Raw genomic sequence first — 20,967 nt, forward strand, 5'->3', positions numbered from 1 at the left:
GAGCATCCTGATGGCCGAGGAAGGAACTCAGCTCACGCAGCAGAGAAGAAACAGGAAAACTCAGAAATTAATTAAAAGATTCTCCAAAGCAATCTGTTTCCCTTTAGGCTTGAGGTTTGACAACCAAACCAATTCCTTTCTATCAGCCCTCTCACTTTAATTTTTGCAATGTCAATTTTCATTACTATTAATTATTTGCCAAGCTCCAACTGTACATTTGGCATTGCTCTGATGAGCAAGAAGCTCTCAGGTTCCTGCCTCTTTAAGTGTCGATTCCTGGAAGATATGAATATGCAAGTTTGTGCATGTGTATATATGTAAAATATTGGGCACACGTAGAAGAAGAAACATCAGCCTGTAGAGCTCCCCTTGAAATAAAACCACTGTGGTAAAATATTAAGTGGAACCACGGATATATCTGCACAGCGGAATGTGTGTGTGTGTGTGTGTGTGAGAGAGAGAGAGAGAGAGAGAGTCAGCCAGCAAGCCAGCACTTAACTGTAAGGTTACAGAAGGTTAAACTGCCCTGCAGAGCCTGCCTGCTAAATATTGCTGATGGCAGCCGTCTAAAAGGCAATTTCTGTCTTTCTGCTCTAGTGTGTGTTAGAATTCCCTCTGCCTCAGGCAGAAAACCTGACTCCCACTAAAGTGTGCTGCACAGCCCTGCATTCCAAAGCCCGTCTGTGCCCTTCCGGCTCCCTGGCCTGGGGGGGAGGGGGCGGAGGGGGTGCAGGAGGCTACACACTCACACAGTCCCCCAGACAGGCCAGGCAACTGGCAGCCCGAGGGGAGGGGCAGCTGGCAGCAGTATCCCTTCCCCCACAGAGAGCTTGGAAGGTTGGGAGGAATCCACCCACCACCGACTGTCCCTGGTTTCCAGGACTTGGAAATGTCCATCCCTGCCATATTTCTGTCTGTGTGAGAAGCAGAGACACTCACTACTGTAAGCACACAAGTGATAAATGGTGGGTTTTCAAATTCCCAGGAAGAAAAGCTGGACAAAGACCCTAGAAGGGAAGTGTCTCCTGTGTTCCCGTTTCTCCTAATCCCTTCAGTGCTCTGCCCTTTAGCTGTAGCCAGCTTAGTACACACTCTAGCACTTCCGTTGTAGTTCTTGTTCTGGAAGTCACGTTTCCCAGGCATTGGTGTAATGTCTCTTCCTGTCTCAAATAATAATAACACCCAATATTGATTGAGTTCCTACTAAGTCCCAGTGTAGGAATTTCTGAGGGCTGCCGTAACAGCAGCACACACTAAGGGGTTCACACGACAGAAGTCTATTCTCTGAGTCCTGGAGGCTAGAAGGCCAAAATCGAGGTGTCAGCAGGGCTCTCTGAAGGCTGCAGGGGAGCCCCTTCTCGCCTCTTCCTGGAGGCTGGCAAACCTTGGCTGGCAGCCCCTCACTCCAGTCTCTGTCTCTGCCATCACATGGCCTTCTGCCCTGCGTCTGTACCCAAATTTCCCTTTTCTTGTAAGGACACCGGTCATATTGGATTTGGGACGCCCTTCATTTGATGTGACCTCCTCTGATCACATCCGAATGGCCCTATTTCCAAATAAGGTCCTGTTCACATATTCCCAGGACACGAATTTGGGGATACACTGTTCAACCCAGGACAGCCAGTACTCAGTATTGTATGTGGGTTATCTTCAGTCCCTCTCTTAATGCACCCCACCAGGTGGCTAGTGGTCTTAACACCATTTTACGGGGAAGAAGACTGAGATCAGGGAAGGAAAGCTTTCTGGGCTGGCCAAGGTGTGTGGGCCTGTGTGAGCTCTTTTTTGCTGTGTGGCATTGCTCTCCGTGACCTTGGCTGGTTTACATCATCAACAACATAATCCTGACTTGGTTTAGGCCTGGCCAGATTGCACGTGTGTGTCCCCAAGGAGATACTGTCCCCCGGCACCAAAGAAATGCATGTGAACTTGCCTCGTAATCTTCAAGGGTGAAGCAAACACCGATGGCACTGGTGTCATGCCTGCTGCGCCTTTTCCTCTCTGGGCCTTGGTTTCCTCATCTGAAACCTGCAGATAATGGAATTAACTTGAAAGCCTGCAGTGACAATCACATGAAAGAGTGACCGTGGGCACTGGGATCCCACCTGGTGTACAGCGAGCACTCAGTAAGCGTCTGCCGGGGCTGGCCGTGATTTTCTAACTGCAGACATAGCTAATAATGAACTCATGTGTGCTATCCTTCGGTTGTTTCAGTTCCATGTAAGTCCCGGCTCCCTCTTCCTCCCTCCTAGAGATCTGAGGCTCTGCAGCAGCCGGATGCCACCTTCAGGGCTCTGGAACCAGCAGGCCAGAGGGAGACGCCGTATAGCCTGCCCTTGCTCCTTAACTGCTGTGCCTTGGTTTCCTCTATGCCAGATGGGGGAATTAATCTGCCTCGGAGGACTGTTGAACTTAGACATGTAACAAGCCCAGCACAGAATAAGTGCCTGGTCAAAGGCAGTGACTGTTCTTACGGAAGCAGGAGCCAGCTGGGATCCTCCCTGCCCACTGCAGGTCGTACCATCTCAGGATCCCCTCGGGTGCTCTGCATTGCACGTGCCCAGTAAGATGCTGAGCAAATGGAGAGAACTCACCCACCTATTATCATGGAGCTGTTACTGTTGCTGCTATTATTATTGCTTGGCGGACTTCCCATGCAAGGGAATCTGGTTCCCACAGAGCAGACCCATAAGGTCTAGAGCTGAACTTCTCAAAGGGGAAGCTAAAGATTGTATGAGGCTGTGAAATACAGATACATGAAACTGAAAATGACTGGACATATAATTTTGCACCAAATCAAGCACCATGTTGTTTTCGGCAGAGAGCAAAGGAAGATGTTCGATTATAATATTTGAGGGAAAAGCTAAAGATGGGGCCCTCCCTTTCCCAGCTTCTTCAGTGGCCCCCGGAGCACATCTGCAGTGGAGAAAAGCTGCAGGAGCCTCCCTTGTCTGGGGCTTTGCCTGGCCTCTGTCTTTGACACTTCACAGGTCACCTCACTTTCCGCTCACACATCCAATGAGGTAAGCCCTGGGACTAGTACAGGACAGTCCTAGGGAGGCATTGAGAGGGTGAGCAAGCCGCCCAAAGTCACAGAGCTGAGATCTATCCCTCCCTAAGTCACTGCATTTTAGAGAGAGTCACTGAGAGGGCAAGGGCGACACTAATCCCAAGGAATAGCTAGTCCACTGTGGAAACACGGGCATCGGCACTCAAGGACAGGTATTTGGTGAAGAGGACCGTGGCATGGAGTGTGCTCCCCAGACATTCCATCTGTACCTGCCTGTCTCCCAGCTTCCTTTGTCGTTAGGTTGAGGACATCAGCTTAGTACTGACCAATGGTCTGGGAGCAAAAGTGACCCAATAGCACCCTTTGGTCCAAGACTTTTAAGAGTGGATGTGGTTCTCCATGTCCTTTTTTTTTCCTGCCTTTACAACTCTGGATGCCTCAAGTTAGATGATGTGGTCAACACACTGAAGTCAACATCCCCTTGATCCCTGCATGACTGTGTGAAGCAGAGTGCCTCCAACTCACCTTGGACACATAGAGTTAGGTCAATGAGATGTCGCAGTTAACTTAGAGCAGCAAAGGCCAGCTCACTGTGGCCATACATGATCTACCTGGAACCCTGCACAACACGACAAGGTGACAACAGCCTGGCCCTCCTGACACTAGGGCCAGCCCCTGTCCTGAGAGAAATCTCCTTGTCCTGACTCTTTATATTTATATTCTTATTCTTTCCCACTTCTTGCTCTATGTGCCTAACCTAGACCAGACTAGAGGGGAAAGATTATGTTTTGGACATCACGCCCAAATTGTTCCCTTTATGATAATGACTGGTTCCCATTGTTGTAACTACTCAGTGTTCAATTAGGAAATGGCAAGACGGCCCATGTGAACATTTTTCTTGAGGACTGAGAATGTAAAGCTGAGAATGAGTTAAATGACGTACCGTGTCTTCCTGGTATGTGTTACGTCTGCTGCTGTGTTAAAGCCGTTTGAGTGATTCCACGCACCCTTCCCTCACCCAGGGTTCTGATGCGACACTGTTTGAACATGTTGACTTTGGCAACATGTTCAAAGTCATTCTTGCGATCTCCCTGATGTCATAAAAAGCAAACGCAAACACAGCTCAGTGCTCTTCCAATGCCTCCCTCCGCTGCCCATGGAAGGTCGTGATTCTGGGTGACACTTGCCTAACTCAAATACACACATTTTCATCTCTACTCACTTAGTGGGAGAAAGTCCTATATTTGTACGGACTTGTATGACCCCCCTCCACTCAAAAATATAAAGTGTGCACACGCTACGGAACACCATAAGCAGTGAGATGTTTTTTCCTTGTTTTTCACAGTGTTCATTCACCTACATTTGGATTTTCATATTTGCTAGTATAGAGATAGAAGGTCGTGGAGAAATAGGCTGCCCTGCACAGTTGAGCAGGTTGTTCACTGCACAGAGCAGCCTGCTGAGGTGATCAAGTTAAAACCCAGCTTAGATTCTGTTTGCTAAGCTTTGTGTCCTGGCATAGGGCAGCATCCACCTTGGGAAGCACAAAGGCACCACCCACTCACCGAGGTGTGACTGCCCAAAGAGGGAGAATTCCTCTAATTTGTACAAAGACATGAGTGGGTTCCAGTAGCCTGGTACAGAGGGGTCTAGGGAGTACAGAAAAAGGAGGTAGAGAAGAGGCAGTGACTACACTATCAAGACAGGAGTGCCAGCACCTTATTTTTATTTAAAAACAAGACGAAACTCAAAAACAAAAAATACTCAACAGCTGCAAAAGCAAACAGCCACTGCCAAGGTTTCTTGAGAATTAGGCTTGTTTTCACATACAGCGCACAGAGGCAGTCAGACCTCATTTTTTCTTGTATCCCCCTTTATCATGCTTCACAGAGACCGCGTTTTTGCAAATTGAAGGTTTGTGGCAACCCTGTGTCAAGCAAGTCTATCAGCGCCATTTTCCCAACAGCACATGCTCACTTCTTGTCCTGTGTCACGCTTTGGTAATTTTCACAATATTTCAAACTTTGTCATTGCTATGATATCTCTCATGGTGATCTGTGATCTTTGATGTTATTCTTGAAATTGTTGTGGGGTGCCATGAATGACACCATATAAGATGATGAACTTAATAGATAAATGTTGTGTGTGTTCTGATTGCTCCACTGATTGGCCGTTTCTGGTCTCCCTCCCTCTCCTGGGGCCTCCCCGTTCCCTGAGACACAACAACATTGTTGGGTTTCAACAAGTTTGAAACCCAGCCACAGCCTGTAAGTGTTCTAGTAGAAGAAGAGTCACATATCTTTCAGTTTCAATCAAAAGCTAGAAACAATTAAGCTTAGTGAGGAAGCCATGGTGAAAGCTGAGATAGGCTGAAACCTGGGCCTCTTGTGCCAGTTAGCCAAGTTGTGAATAAAAAGAAAAAGTTTTTGAAGGAAATTAAAAGTGCTATACCAGTGAACACACGACTGCTAAGAAAGTGACACAAGCTCCTTGCTGATGTAGAAAGAGGTTTAGTGCTTTGGATAGAAGATCAAGCCAGCCACAACATTCCCTGCAACCACAGCCTAATCCAGAGCAAGGCCCTAACTCTCTTCAATTCTGTGAAGGCTGAGGGAGGTAAGGAAGCTGCAAAAGAAGAGTTTGAAGCTGGCAGAGGTTGGTTCATAAGGATTAGGCAAGGAAGCCGTCTCCATAACATAAAAGTGCGTGGTGAAATAACAAATGCTGATGGAGAAGCTACAGCAAATTCTTCAGAAGATCTAGCAATGAAGATGGCACCACTAAACAACAGACTTTCAATGTAAACCAAGCAGCCTTCTATTGGAAGAAGATGCCTTCTAGGACTTTCATAGCTGGAGAGAAGTCAGTATCTGGCTTCAAAGCTTCAAAGCTCAGGCTCACTCTCTTGTGGGGAGATAATGCAGCTGGTGACTTTAAGTTGAAGTCAATTACACCAATCCAAACATCCAAGGGCTCTTAAGGATTATGTTAAACCAACTCTGCCTGTGCCCTATAAGTGGACTAACAAAGCCTGGATGACAGCACATCCGTGTACAGTATGGTTTGCTGAATACTTTAAGCCCACTGTTAAGACTTACTTCTTAGGAAAATGATTCGTTCCAAAATATTACTACTTATTGACAATGCACCTGGTCATCCAAGAGCTCTACTGGAGATGTACAAGCAGATGAATGTTGTTATTTGTTTGTTTGTTTTTGAGACGGAGTCTCATTCTGTCCCCCAGGCTGGAGTGCAGTGGTATGGCATGATCTTGGCTCACTGCAACCTCTGCCTCCCAGCTACAAGCAATTCTCCTGCCTCAGCCTCCTGAGTAGCTTGGATCACAGGTGTACGTCACCGCGCCTGGCTAGTTTTTTGTATTTTTGGTAGAGACAGGGTTTCACCATGTTGGCCAGGCTGGTCTGGAACTCCTGACCTCAAGTGATCCACCCACTTCGGCCTTCCAAAGTACTGGGATTACAGGTGTGAGCCACCATGGCTGGCCTGAATGTTGTTTTCATGCCTGGTGACACAACATCCATTCTACAGCCCATGGATCATGGAGTCATTTCTACTTTCAAGTCTTATTATTTGAGAAATACATTTCATAAGGCAATAGCTGCCATAGATAGTGACTCCCCTGATGGAGCTGGGCAAGGTAAATTGAAAGCCTTTTGGAAAGGATTTACCATTTGAAATGCCATTAAGAACATTCATAATTCATAAGAGAAGATCAATTATCAATATTCACAGGAGTTTGGAAGAAGTTGATTTTGACCCTCATGGACGACTTTCAGAAGTTCAAGACTTGCATGGAGTAAGTATCTGTAGATGTGGTGGAAACAACAAGAGAAATGGGATTAGAAGTTAAGCCTGAAGATGGGACTGAATTGCTGCAATCTCATAACCAGACTTGAACAGATAAGGAGTTGCTTCTCATGGATGAACAAAGAAAGTGGTTTCTTGGCCAGGCACAGATTACAGGCTCACCTCCGTAATCCCAGCACTTTGGGAGACTGAGGTGGGCAGATAACTTGAGCCTGGGAGTTTGAGACCAGCCTGGGCAACATGGCGAGACCCCATCTCTACAAAAAATAAAAGAAATTAGTCAGGCGTGGTGGTGCACACCAGTAATCCCAGCTACTCGGGAGACTGAGGCAGGAGGATCACTTGAGTCTGGGAAGTCAGGATTTCTGTAAGCCAAGATCATGCTGCTGCACTCCAGCCTGGGCAACATAGTGAAACTCCGTCTTTAAAAAAAAAAAAACAAAAGAAAGGCTGGGCACGGTGGCTCATGCCTGTAATCCCAGCACTTTGAGAAGTCGAGACAGGTGGATCACTTGAGGTTAGGAGTTCGAGAGCAGTCTGACCAGTGTGGTGAAACCCCATCTCTTCTAAACATACAAAAATTAGCCATTCGTGGTGGCACACGCCTGTAGTCCCAGCTACTTGGGAGGCTGAAGTGGGAGAATTGCTTCAACCCAGGAGGCGGAGGTTGCAGTGAGCCGAGATCGCGCCATTGCACTCCAGCCTGGGCGACAGAGTGAGACTCCATCTCAAGAAAAAAAAAAAGAAAAAAAAGGTGGTTTATTGAGATGGAATCTACTATTCCTGGTGAAGAGGCTGTGAACATTGTTGGAATGACAACAAAGGACTCTGAATATCACATCAACTCAGTTGACAGCAGCAGGGTTTGAGAGAATTGTCTCTAATATTGGAAGAAGTTCTACTGTGGGTAAAATGCTATCAAACAGCATCACATGCTAGAGAAGTCTTTCACGAAAGGAAGAGTTCATTGATGTGGCAAAATTTATTGTCTTATTTTAAGAAATTGCCACCACCACCCCAACCTTCAGCACCCTGATCAGTCAACAAGACCCTCGACCAGCAAAAAGATTATGATTTGTTTAAGATTCATATGATTGATAGCATTTTCTAGCAATAACATATTTTTAATTAAGTTTTTTTAGAGTTGTTTACACTATACTGTAGTCCATTAAGTATGCAATAAGATTATTGTATTTTTTTAGAATAATGTTACTGCAGGCTGAACACAGTGGCTCATGCCTGCAATCCCAGCAATTTGGGAGGCCCAGGAAGGTGGATCACTTAAGGTCAGGAGTTTGAGACCAGCCTGGCCAACATGGTGAAACCCCATCTCTACCAAAAAAATACAAATATCAGCCAGGCATTATGGTGCATACCTGTAGTCCCAGCTACTCGGGAGGCTGAGGCATGAGAATTGCTTGAACCAGGAGGTGGAGGTTGCAGTGAGCCGAGATCATACCACCGCACTCCAGCCTGGGCAACAGGGTAAGATCTTGTCTCAAAAAAAAAAAAAAAAAAAAGAATAATGTTATTGCATACCTAATAGACTACAGTATAGTGTAAACATAGTATAAGAAACTAAAAAAATTCAAGTGATTCGATTTACTGCAATATTCATTTTATTGTAGTGATCTGGAACTGAACCCACAATATCTCTGAGATATACCTATATATATTTATATACAGGGTATCTATTTCTCAGCCAGTAACCACTTCTCTCCTCCCCTTCTGTGTGATGAAGCATGCTTTCCCATGCTCTTTGATGTTGAGCTTGGCTGTGTGACTTGCTTTGGTCAATGAAATATTTGCAGATGTCTTTGGCTTTACTTTCACTCTCTGGTGATTGGCTATGAAGGGAGCATGCTCCAGGTATCCTGGACTCCAGGATGAACACACGTAATGCAGACCTGAACCCACTCTGCACCCCTGCAGCAAAACCGCCCCACTGAGCCCATGCTTAAGTCTACTGCAGTGGACCCGCAGACCCATGAGCATAGGGGGAAATGCCTGCTCTTCGCAGCCACTGAATCCTGCCCTGATTTGCTGATGCAGGATGATGATGGTGATAGCTGACTCGAATGGCCTCTATCAAAATTAACTCCTTGTCCACATATGGAAGTTGGGGACTGATTTTTGGAGGGTTTAAAATAATCATCCTGACCCAGCTTTGATTTTAAATTCCATGTAAAGTTTAAGCTTGACATTTCAAAGTTTCTGATTTCTATTTAAATTCTTGGCTCTCAGTGGTGTCTACTCACTGCTCATTGAGAGTTACCTGTAAATCTCCCCAATTCACCACTACAAAATGATTACATGCTGATTCCCATCGTTCTCTTCCAATGGTAAAGCTAACATGCAGTCTCAGAACAGTCATTAGATGTGAAATGAAGCTGAACACAACTTGGGACCTCGTGGTGCTGGGTCTAAGCCCTCCCAAGTGGATTCCCTCTGTATAAAGTTCTTTCATGTTTTGGGGTGATTTTTTGACCCATATATTTATCCCAAGCTGTGTAATAAGCTTTGCTCATGGTATTCCGTAAGACAAGATCAAATAATTTCCCAAAGTTCCTCACCTACACTAGAGGACCTGTGTTTCTCTGCTCCCCATAGCCTGGCAGCAGAGACCTGGAGTGGACTAGGACGAGGCTGTGACTGCATCACCTGCCCAATGCCACATCCTTCTTCCTCATGCACATGGCCCATGAAAGCCAGACTATCCTCAGAACATGCTCAGAACATGCTCAGAGCACACTCAGAACATGCTCAGAACATGCTCGGAACACACTCAGAACACACTGAGAACAGGCTCAGAACACACTCAGAACACACTCAGAACATGCTCAGAACACATGCAGAACAGGTTTGGAACACACTCAGAACATGCTCAGAACACGCTCAGAACAGGAGAACAGGCTCAGAACACACTCGGAACATGCTCAGAACACACTCGGAACACGCTTAGAACATGCTCAGAACAGGCTCAGAACACACTCAGAACATGCTCAGAACACGTGCAGAACAGGTTTGGAACACACTCAGAACATGCTCAGAACACGCTCAGAACAGGAGAACAGGCTCAGAACACACTCAGAACACACTCAGAACATGCTCAGAACACGCTCAGAACAGGAGAACAGGCTCAGAACACACTCGGAACACGCTCAGAACATGCTCAGAACACGCTCAGAACAGGAGAACAGGCTCAGAACGCACTCGGAACATGCTCAGAACACGCCCAGAACAGGTTCAGAACACACTCAGAACATGCTCGGAACACACTCAGAACACACTTAGAACATGTCAGAACACACTTAGAACATGCTCAGAACATGCTCAAAACATGCTCAGAACACACCCAGAAGAGAATCAGAACACATTCGGAACACACAACACTCTCAGAACACCCTCAGAACACACTCAGAACATGCTCAGAACACAGAACATGCTCAGAACAGGCTCAGAACACACCCAGAACATGCTCGGAACATGCTCAGAACATGCTCATAACACGCTCAGAATGTGCTCAGAACATGCTCAGAACACACTTAGAACACATTCAGAACATGCTCAGAACAGGCTCAGAACACAGAACATGCTCAGAACACACTCAGAACACGTTCTCAGAACATGTTCAGAACAGTCAGAACACGCTTGGAACACACTCAGAACACACTCAGAACATGCTCAGAACACGTGCAGAACAGGTTTGGAACACACTCAACATGCTCAGAACATGCTCAGAACAGGCTCAGAACACACTCGGAACATGCTCAGAATACACTCGGAACACACTTAGAACATGTCAGAACACACTTAGAACATGCTCGGAACATGCTCAGAACATGCTCAAAACATGCTCAGAACACAGAAGAGGCTCAGAACACATTCGGAACATACAACACTCTCAGAACACCCTCAGAACACACTCAGAACATGCTCAGAACACACCCAGAACATGCTCGGAACAGGCTCAGAACATGCTCAGAACACAGAAGAGGCTCAGAACACATTCGGAACATACAACACTCTCAGAACACCCTCAGAACACACTCAGAACATGCTCAGAACACACCCAGAACATGCTCGGAACAGGCTCAGAACATGCTCAGAACACACTCAGAACACGTTCAGAACACACTCAGAACAGGCTCAGAACATAGAACATGTTCAGAACATGTTCAGAACACTTAGAACATGCTCAGAAAATGCTCAGAACATGCTCAGAACATACTCAGAACACACTCAAAACATGCTCAGAACACAGAACAGGCTCAGAACACAGAACATGCTCGGAACATGCTCAGAACATGTTCAGAACACTCTCCGAATATGTTCAGAACACACTCAGAGCACGCTCAGAACGTGCTCAGAAAATGCTTAGAACACAGAATATGCTCAGAACACGCTCAGCTCTGCTCTGTGTCAGCTTCCTGAGTAGCCCCACCCATGATGCCTTCAGAGGCAAGTGGGGGCTTTCCAAGTCCTCATTCAAGCTGCTTTCCAGTGCAAGAATACTGCCTCATGGAAACATTAAAAATACCATAGAGAAGTAGAGAAAATACCAGGATTTTCAGGAGTAGACTTGACAGACTTGCCTCATGTGTGAAATGGGTGGCTCTAGGAGAAGGTGTCCGTCACACTTCGGGCAGACGGAGAAGCTCGTTCGCTCATGCCATCAACCTTCACTGGGTATCCAGCAGGGGCTGGACGCAGGTCTCAGTCCTGGGAGTGCAGGGGGCACACAGTCAGGTAAGCCCCAGCTTTCAGCGAGCTTGTGTCTCAGTGAAATGCCAGGAGAGGGCCACTTGGGGAGCACTGGTCACTTACACGGGGAGATAGTGGTGTCCCCCAAGACAGGAAAGTAGGACTTTTTCCTACCCACGTGCCACTCTGAATCTAAGCATTTCCTTTGTTTCTTTGATGTCCAGACCCAAAGTGTACAGCAACTTTTCCTTCTTGCTGCTTTTCCTCTCTGTTCTTATCACAAACGAAGTCCTTCCAACCGGGGCCTCAGTCTCTCCCTCCCTCCATGGCTTCCTGCTTTCTCTTCCACGCTGTATTGATTTTCTTTTCCCCCAACGTGGGCTTCTGTGCTAATGCCTTATTCTAGTGAGGGAGGCTAATAGCGGGATTTCGGGGACTGAGGCAAGGCCATGAGGATCTCGTGGGCGGGGAGGCCTTTGTTCTGCAAATCTTAGCGTGCAGCTTGCACTCTCCATTCAATTAGGATCAGACTTGAAGAGGAGACGGGGCAAAGGTGACTCATCCTGTCTTTTTCAGTTTCAGCATTCTGTGTAACACGATGTTCCAAATCAATGTAAAAACCACAATAACAAAATTGTTACTTGCCATAACTGAAGCCCATCCTGTGGCCCACAGAGAGAGCCGGGGAGTCTCAGGTCTGTGTGTGCAAGAGGTTCAACCGTTCCTTCCACTGCCTCCTCGTAGAGGAAGGACTGGGGACTGGCATCCAACAATATACAGTGATAGAAGGAACTCCTGTGAAGAATCAAGTCAAGAGGTGTTCGACAGGGCTGTGTTTTGGAGACTTCCTTTTGGTACGTCCCGCCTCTTAAAGCCTAGCACATAAGTGGAGCCTCTTCTGGAGGGAGACAAAAAGACCAGAATGTGTTGCACGCAATATGCTGCCTCATACCGGATGTACAGGAGTCTCCGCAGTGGGAATCCTGCCCTGGGCACTCGCAAACCACATCTTTGACCACACAGTGAGCTTCAAGTTTGTTAAAAAAAAAAAAAAAAAAGTCTGGCCCTGTCTAAGTGGCTATGCTGGAAGCTGCAGCTGCAGCTGAGGCCCAGGTCACTGTGGACAGCCCAGGCAGCTCTGGGTCTCCTGCAGCTGTGCCGCATTGCCACTGCCTGGGACCTGGTCATCTGCCAGCAGGATGACCGCTGGAGTAGGAAAGACAGCTCCCTGTCACGACAGACACATGGGCGAGCGGCAGTGTGCACGCATGTGGGTGTGCGCATGTCCATGCATGCGTGTGAGTGAGGCGTTTGTGGGGGTGAGGCTCTATCTGTTTCCCTGTTTGATGCCAAATGGTAATTGCTTTGAGGACCAGAAATCAAACCGTGATGCGGTGAAAAAGAGGACATAACAGCTTCCCACAGGCTTTTGGGGAACTAACTGGGCAGCCACTCAGAGCCTCTGAGTTTCCATCCCCTGCTGTTTAAAGGATGTTGGGGGGTGACTCCCAGTCTCTAAGACCAGGAAGGGGGCTGGTGACCTTCAAGGCCAGCAGGGCTCTTAGGGAAGTTCAGGGCTGGTACACAAGGTCCAAGGTCTAGGGAACCCCCACAGCCCTTTTGCCAGGCTGGTGCCACAGCACGATCCTCAATCCCGCCAACTGCACCCGGCCAGCCTCCAGCTTTCAGGGTGGGAGAAGAAACCAAATTTGGGAACAATTCTTAACAAACAGGAATACCTCCCACTTTTTTCCCTGCACACACTGTAGTCGTCTTCCTTGGTGTGGCCGGCTCCCTGCACTGAGTACGAGGCCTTAAGCGCCCAAATGTGAGGGCCTCAGCCTGATGGCAGCTGTGCTTCGCCACCTGTTCACTGAGGAAGTCCAGGATGAGCACACAGAAGGATGAATTCGGTGGCGCTTTTGAATACAGTGATCACACCAGCGCCTAAGGCCTTTGAGGGAAAGCGTGTTGTCCAGCCTTGTAGGCATTGCTTCATGTAAAATGGACTTACAGCTGTCAGGCCAGCTTCATCACAGTCACAGAAAAGACCAACCCAAATGGGCTCAGACAACAAAGGGGAATTCTTGATCCACCAACCCCAAAGTCCAGCAGCCAGATGGGCTTCAGGTAGGGTTTGACCAAGGCTCAACAATGTCCCCAGAGGCTGGTTTCTTTTGGTCTCTTCCCTTTGCCTTCCACAGTTTAGGTTTAATTCTGAGGCTTCCTCCTTGCCTGGGTACAACTTGGCCTCCAGCGAAATCAGCCCGTGAGCTTCCTGGTTTGTATCTGGAGGAGAGGAACCCCCATCAGGTTCCAGCAGCTCCCAGTGAACATTTGTGGATGCCTCATTGGCTCACATGGGGTCATATGCTTTTTCTGAGCCAATGACTTGAATGATGCATGGACTGCTCCCAAGGAGCTGGGAGCGGGGCCACCCTTGCAGACCTCAGCCCTGGAACCTCAGCCCAGGACCCTGCTGAGAAGGAGGGATGTAGGGACTGGGTTAGCCTGACACATGGCTGGGGCAGCCCCCCATGACTGCCAGGGCCTCCTCTATCCTCCTGTTCAGTCACTGTCCCCTCCTCTGGCCTAACCCAAAGGACACTGTCCCTTTGCTAATTCCCTGGGGCCCTGTTTCCATCCCAGGAGGGATGATTTTACCACCTGCCCAACTCCTGCCTTTGGGCTCAGATTTAATAACAATTATCCACCTGCTGACATCCATCGGACCCGCACTCCACCCCCAGTGGCCGCCCACCCTCAGCGGCTGCACCTGGGCAACTTTGGCTTCAGGAAGCCAGCAGGTCCTCCACTATCCCCCAAGGCCGGCTTTTCCTTGCCAACAGCACATCCTGGGTTCTTCCAAACTCCTGCTCTGGCTCTGTCGCTTCTCTGTAGGCTGCATCTCCCCCCACAAAGCCCCCTCCCCATCTCACTCACCCCTCCCCAACTCCTGCTGAGTTCTCTGTCCTCCCTGAGGTCACAGTTACTCAGGAAGGTTTGCATGTCCGACTCGAACCCCAGCCCCTCTATGGGTCCCCGTGCTGTGTCTACAGTCAGGTCTAGTGGAACCCCAAAGAGGGGGTCAGAAAAGGGTGTTCTTCATGGGGGAGGATTCTAGGGCCAGAGGCTATTCACTCGGCCCTTCGGCCCTCATTGGCTACAGGGGGTCCAGGGCTCCGGGAGGTGATACAGAGATACAGCAGCACTGAGCTCCCACTGGACAGACGTGGCTCTGTTCACCACGTCCCCGTCGCGGTGGCCTGGGAAGGACAGAGAATCATTCTTACTTAGCACAAGGTGCTTGTTGACCTATACAAAATTAATTTCTTGACTGTCGCTGAGAATTCCCAGCGGAGGTGTTCACATCAGAGAGAACTAAGCGCACGATTGCCTGTTATCTGACAGCCTGAACAAAGGGTAGCAGGTGCCTGGCAGGCTGGGGAGACCCGGGGTAAAGGGAGATTTTTCCTAGTTCAGGGGTGAGGCCTCAAAGAAGCAAGACACGCCTCCATTGCTGCAGCTTCATGTGTCACTCCAGCCACCACCGAGGTGTCCAGAGTGGGGCTGGGGCCAGGCTCTGAAGCTTGACTGTGCCTCTCCTAGCTGTGTGCCCCTGGGAATGGGACTCAACCTCTCTGTGCCTCAGGTTTGGCATCTGTAAAACAGGGATGGGAAACTGAGTGCTTTCCTCAGCTGGGGACTCTTGTGTGCCTTGCCCACTTCAAATCATCCCCTTCACCTATTGCTTTGTGCCCAGGCCAGTGGGCAAAATCCAGCAGTGCCCATGGCAGCTCCGGGCACAGCAGGGGGCAAGAAACCAACCCGGGAGGCCTCGGTCTCCTCCACAGACCCTGCTTGTCGCTCTCATCTGGTTCATCCACAGACCCTGCTTGTCGCTCTCATCTGGTTCCGTGATTCCCAAACTTTGCAGGTACAAAGATCTCTTTTTGGCTGGGTGCAGTGGCTCAAGACTAATCCCAGCACTTTTGGAGGCTGAGGTGGGCGGATCACCTGAGGTCAGGAGTTCAAGTCCAGCGTGGCCAACATGGTGAAACCCTGTCTCCACTAAAAATACAAAAATTCACTGGGTGTGGTGGTGGTGGTTGCCTGTAATCCCAGTCACTCAGGAGGCTGAAGCAGGAGAATCGCTTGAACTCAGGAGGCAGAGGTTGCAGTGAGCTGAGATCACGCCACTGCACTGCAGCCTGGGGGACAGAGTGAGACTCCATTTCAAAAAATATATATATATTTTTAATATCCACAGACTTCGAGGTCTGTAACCAGATGGTAGTTTATTTTTAGTACTTTCTGAGAAAACATACAAAGTCAAAAAGCAACTCTGAGCTCCAAGGGGCCTTTAAGAGGCTCTGCATTTTCTCAGTCACAATAGCACCCACCTACACATTTGAGACCTGATTTATATACACACGAATAGGCCTACAACAAACACATATGCATTCAGAAATACATACATCCACGATACATATGTATAAATACATCCATCCACAAATACATATCTGTAAAGTTTGGGTGCCTTAACAGAGTGTCCCCAAAATACAGTGACCTAGGGAACGCAGGAATTTACTTCTGTCACGACATCCTTCTGCTGTTAACGGGCCCCAGACCATGGGGCAGCTGTGTTCCTAGGGGTCATTTAGAAACCCAGGCTCGGCCGGGCACGGTAGCTCAAGCCTGTAATCCTAGCACTTCGGGAGGACGAGGCTGGCAGATCACAAGGTCAGGAGATCGAGATCATCCTGGCTAACACAGTGAAACCCTGTCTGTACTAAAAATACAAAAAAGTAGCTGGGAGAGGTGGTGGGCACCTGTAGTCCCAGCTACTCAGGAGGCTGAGGCAGGAGAATGTCGCGAACCTGGTAGGTGGAGCTTGCAGTGAGCTGAGATTGCGCCACTGTACTCCAGTCTGGGTGACAGAGCCAGGCTCCATCTCAAAAAAGAAAAAAAAAAAAAAGGAAAGCCAGGCTCCTCCTGGGTGTGGCCTGATAGACTTTCTGTGGCGACAGAAGAGACCTGAGCAGGTGCTGTCCCATACCGTGGCCACCAGTCCCTGTGGCTACTGGGCATTTGAATTGAGCTAGTGCAACTGAGGAAATGAATTTTACATTTTATTTAATGTGAATTGGTTTTAATAAAGTGGCACATGGGGCTCGTGGCTACTGTGCTGGAGAGCACGGCTCTCCTCGTCCCCAGGGCCTCGCTGCCATCTGCCCCTGCTGAAGTTGTGAGTGGCCTCACTGTCCAGCCTCTGCTGCTGGAGGTGTGGCGAGGTGGCAAGGCCGGCGTCTGGAGGCCAGGCCTGACCTTCCTTGAGAACATGTCACCACGTGGTCACACTCAAGCACGAGGAGGCTGGGAATGTGCTCCGACCAGGCAGCAAGTTGCTGGCTCCAAGTGTGGGACTCAGGGAGGAGGGAAGGAGTCCTGGCCCTCAGTGAGCTGAGCCAGGCCATCGAAACCCAACACGGGCTATTTAATCCGGATCGGAAGGATGTTCATCAGGACTGTACGCCCCCAGGGGTCTGTGGTGAGAGGGTGGAGACCACGTACTGAGCTCAGCTGCCTACTCAAGTCCCCATTCTCTCAACACCACAGGCGAGTGTCAGCTATTCTTGGGGTACAGGGAGCCCTGAGGAGCTCCCAGGAGATGGCGTGGCCCCTACTGCTGGCCCTCCTCTGACCCCCTTCAGCCTCTGGCACTAAGACATCGTCTGTGGTGTGGCCCTCTTTTTAAAAATCGTGTTTCTGTTATTTGGGGCATATACATCCAGCCATGGAAATGTGGACCATACAGTAATTCTAGGTTTAGTTTTTTGGGAAGCCATCATCCAGCATTCCACGGTGGCTGAGCCATTTTTCACTCCCACTCACAGGGTACAAGGGCCCCAGCTCCTCCCCATCTTCACCAGTGCTTGTTATTTGCTGGTTTTCATAGTCGTGGTCTGGGCCTCCCGGCAGGGCATGATGTCCTCCCGGCAGCAGGAGACCCCGGGTCATTCCCTCTCTCCTTCGGCACCCAGGCACCCACCACGCTATCTCCCGCAGGCGCCCATCGGTACCCAGGGACTATGGACAGCAAGGAGCTGCAAGAGGTCCTGCCCCTCCCTCCGATCACACCGGAACAGTGGCTTCTCTGAGGAGGAAGTGGGTGTGGGGCCCTCTACCCAGGACAGGGCGTGGAGGGACACAGGCTTACAGCCAGCCCCGGCTGGGTCCAGCCGTTAGCCTCCAGACCTCAGTTTCCTCCTCTGTAAAGGAGAAATGATGGTGCCTACTTTGCCTGGCTGTTATGAAGATTAAAGGAAATCATGTTCACGAAAAGCTTAGGACAGCCCTGGCGCGTGAAGCGCTGGGGAAACATGAGCCGTCGTTATTACTGTTGCACAAGTCTGCATCTCTGCTTATACAAAGCCATTGTCTTCTATTGTCCCCACACCTCTCCAAGTCCTCCAGCCAGCGTGGGAAACCCAAGGGCATCCTGGGTGCTGCTCAGCAGCAGGGTCTCCTCCTCCTGCTCCCTGATCTGGCCTGGGGGCTGCAGGACGACCCTCATCCCTTCTTCAGCCCTGCCCTCTCCCCAGCCCACTGCGTTGCCATCTGGACTCGCGCTGGGCTTTCCTCCTAACTCTATCACCTGGGTGGGGTGATCTTGGCCCGAGCCTCTGTACTCACAAGGGCGCTGACAGTCCGCTAGTGCTCAGTGCCTGGTGGCAGGAAGAACTCAGGCAGCAGCTGGCTGTGGTCACTCACACATTAATGGGGCACTGGGCTGTCAGACTGCACTCTGCTTAAAGGTCTGTGCCCCTGGAGGCTCCCAGCTGAGGGGGAGGGCAGGTGTGCATTTGGGTGGTGTTTGGTCTTGGGTAGGGTAAACTGGTCTCCAAGCTAAAATAGTCTCCTTTTGCCGGAAAATTAACTTTTTGCCCAAGACAGGTACCCTGGTGGCCCTTGCCCAGGAGTCATCCCTCCAGGTGTGCAGGAAGGCGGCAGAGATCCCCTGGCCCACCCTCGACCATCGTCCTTCTGTCCAGCACCCTGGCCCCATCCTTCAGCCCAGTGTGGGCCAGTTCCTCGCCCTCTGAGCCCAGGTCCTCCTGCCCTTGGTGCTCAGCTGCTGTTGACACCCATCCCTGCAGCCAAAGGGACACCCCACCCCAGGCCTGGACCCAGTGGGGCAAGGCCGCATCCTCCCATTTTATTCTCTAAGCACTGTGAGGAGGAGCCCTTCATCTCATTCCTCCTGCAACCCTGAGAGGGACAAAAGGGCTGTCACCACCTCCCTGTGGGGGACACTGGCAGGGTGAGGTGACTGCCCAAGCCACGCCAGCCACGCCCTTTGGAAATGTCCTGCACAGCGAGCTCTTCCCTCTGCAGGGGTTCTGCCTTCGCTGCCTCCACAGCCATCTTCCAGCCCTGGCCCAGTCTGGGACCCTCTCACCACCTACAGATCCTTGCATGTCACATTTGTTACTTGGCCGCTCCCTGCCACTTCCCATTTAGTCTGGTAAGAAACCCGGCTGCTTAAAATTTTACTCAGTCTATAAATACTATTTGCTGGGCGTTTTCTATAACAACAGGAGCTGGAGACCCCCAAATCTGGCTGGCTCGTCTTATGTCTGCTGCCCCGCCCACTCCCCGCAACTTCTCAAGCAGCTCCCTTTGAATGATAAGCTCCACGTGTGTCTTAGAACTGACACGGCTGCGTGCCATGTGCCAGGTGTTGTGCTGTGTGCTTGAAGTTACAGCAACCCCTCACCACAGCTCTGCGAGGCAGCTGCGATTCCATCCTTCTTACGGGAGGAGACGCTGAGGCTCCAGCCTCCACGGGGACTTCAGGGCTGAGTTTCCCTCCTGACAAGCAAGGCACTGTGCTGGGTGGGGCAGGTACGACCGGCCTCCCAGAGCTCAGGAGCATAGGGGTCTGGGAACAAGATCTCCCCGCCACACACACACTCCTGCAGGAGCACTCTCAGGGAACCTGGGTGCCCGCCTCCCGGCTTCAGCCAGGTCTCAGCCTCCTGGAGATGCTGTTGAGGCCAACCCTCGGGATGCTGCCCTGTCCTGCCCCTCCAGGGCAGGCCTCCATGAGCAGGGGCCTGGACTCTGTGGGTAGACAAGGCTTGTGTGGATTGAGACCGGGGCTGGTAAGGCCGGGAAGGGGACTCTAGGCACTGCCCAGGGAGGGGAAGAATCATGCCATTGCCCGGTGATGCCAGGTACACAAAGGCAAAGCTGGAGGGACAGCGTGGAGGCCCAGACTCATTTGGGTGCATCGAGAGCCAGCAGAGGCATGCAGGGCAACGTGATCATAGGACTGCTTTTAGAGACTTCTCTGGCAGCGGGTGGGAGGGAGGCCGCCACTTTGAGGCTGGGACAGAAGGGTGAGGACCTGCACTGGGCATGAAGGGAATCGCAGCCACACGCAGAGCCGTGGAAGCCAGAGCTGTGAAGCAGATCTGTGCCCAGAGCTGGTGGGGCAGGCTGGCTCCTCCCGGGGCTCTGTGTCTGTCCTCTTTGGGCCCAGGCTGTATCCAGCTTGCCAGGCAGTGGGAGAGAGGCAGCATCCAGGCTCTCCTTGCCACATACCAGGGGAGCAGCACCGGCTGGGACCACCAAGCTTCCCTGGCAGGACAGAAGAGTGTGGTCACTTTCACACTGCCGAGGGGAGGCTCCCTCAGTCACAGCCTCCCATCACAGGAGGGAACCCAGGACACAGAACTGTGGGGACAGGGGCCCAGCTCCCGGCCTTGCCCCGCCCAGGGAGGATTGTCCTGAGAGCCACTGCCCAGGCCTTCATGCTTCAGAAGCCACCAGAAACAGAGGCTGAACGCAGCTACCCTGGCCACTGCAGAGCCCAGGAAGGGCAGGGCGCTGAATGGCCCTCCCAGCTGCACGCATGGCTGCGTCTTCTGTGTGCCCTGGGAAGAGAAAAGGAGGGACCTCTCAGGAAGTGGCGGGGCATCTGCTCCTGCAGGAGAAACTCTTTTACATTTCTAATCAGGAGCCTGGGCTAGGGAGGGTCCTGCCCCCGTGCCCGCAGGGATGAGGGACAATGGGGCTCCTCAACTGTTCCAGGGTAGCCCTTGCAGGCAAATCAGAGAAGGCTATGGCTTCAGAAGGAAAAGGATCAGGGAAGAAGTCCTCACAGGAACAGACCAGGCCTTGGGCGAGGCTGAAATTCTTCCTCTACACCAGGACCGCTACACCAGGACCACTACACCAGGACCGCTACACCAGGACTGCTACAAGGGGTTGTTTGGTTTCTCTGCTGGTACTGTCTTCACACACTTACAATTAATATTATTAGCAGCAAGTGTCACCAAGGAGCAAGGAGCGATTTCTCCAGGAATCGGAAACTCCCCTCTGCCCCCCTGCAGCACCCGGTAAACTGGAGCTGCCTAAAA

The 20,967-nt window shown here is 50.5% G+C and overlaps 1 protein-coding gene across 1 annotated transcript in view; it reads right to left on the minus strand.

Annotated features, from left to right (window-relative positions):
- Window positions 1-1,930: 1,930 nt before the first annotated feature.
- The window catches only part of CNPY1 (canopy FGF signaling regulator 1), a 106,733-nt gene continuing 87,696 nt past the window's right edge, over window positions 1,931-20,967 (minus strand). The window contains exon 5 of the mRNA XM_011941541.1: window positions 1,931-2,025. The gene's annotated coding sequence lies outside the window, so the exon portion shown is untranslated. The remainder of the gene's footprint in view (window positions 2,026-20,967) is intronic.

Source organism: Colobus angolensis, unplaced genomic scaffold (genome assembly GCF_000951035.1).
Source record: "Colobus angolensis palliatus isolate OR3802 unplaced genomic scaffold, Cang.pa_1.0 Scaffold2, whole genome shotgun sequence".
Taxonomy (NCBI): Eukaryota; Metazoa; Chordata; class Mammalia; order Primates; family Cercopithecidae; genus Colobus; species Colobus angolensis.